This window comes from Corythoichthys intestinalis, chromosome 1 (genome assembly GCF_030265065.1).
Source record: "Corythoichthys intestinalis isolate RoL2023-P3 chromosome 1, ASM3026506v1, whole genome shotgun sequence".
Classification (NCBI taxonomy): Eukaryota; Metazoa; Chordata; class Actinopteri; order Syngnathiformes; family Syngnathidae; genus Corythoichthys; species Corythoichthys intestinalis.
The window spans coordinates 48268189-48268509 of record NC_080395.1 but is presented as its reverse complement, the minus strand read 5'-3'; positions in this window follow the sequence as shown (position 1 = coordinate 48268509).

Genomic DNA, 321 nt, shown 5'->3' with positions numbered 1-321 from the left:
TTAAAAAAATAAATAAATAAAATGCATAATGGAAGAAAAAAAAAACTATCCGTGAGCTTATTAATGGGTGGGAACCTCTTGGTACCTCATGATACAATACAATATACAATACAAAGCTCATGATAATGATCTCTCGATATGACAATACAACGATTAATTGATACATTGGTCAGGAAATCATGCTACAAAACAAATAATGAACAGAAGCTTATCACAAGTAGACATCCAATCCATTTGAATTGGTAGGGTGGCGGCGAATGAACCGCTCACACTTCAAACGGGTTCCTCCCATTTCTATGGCCATCAGTTGATGCCTGGCAA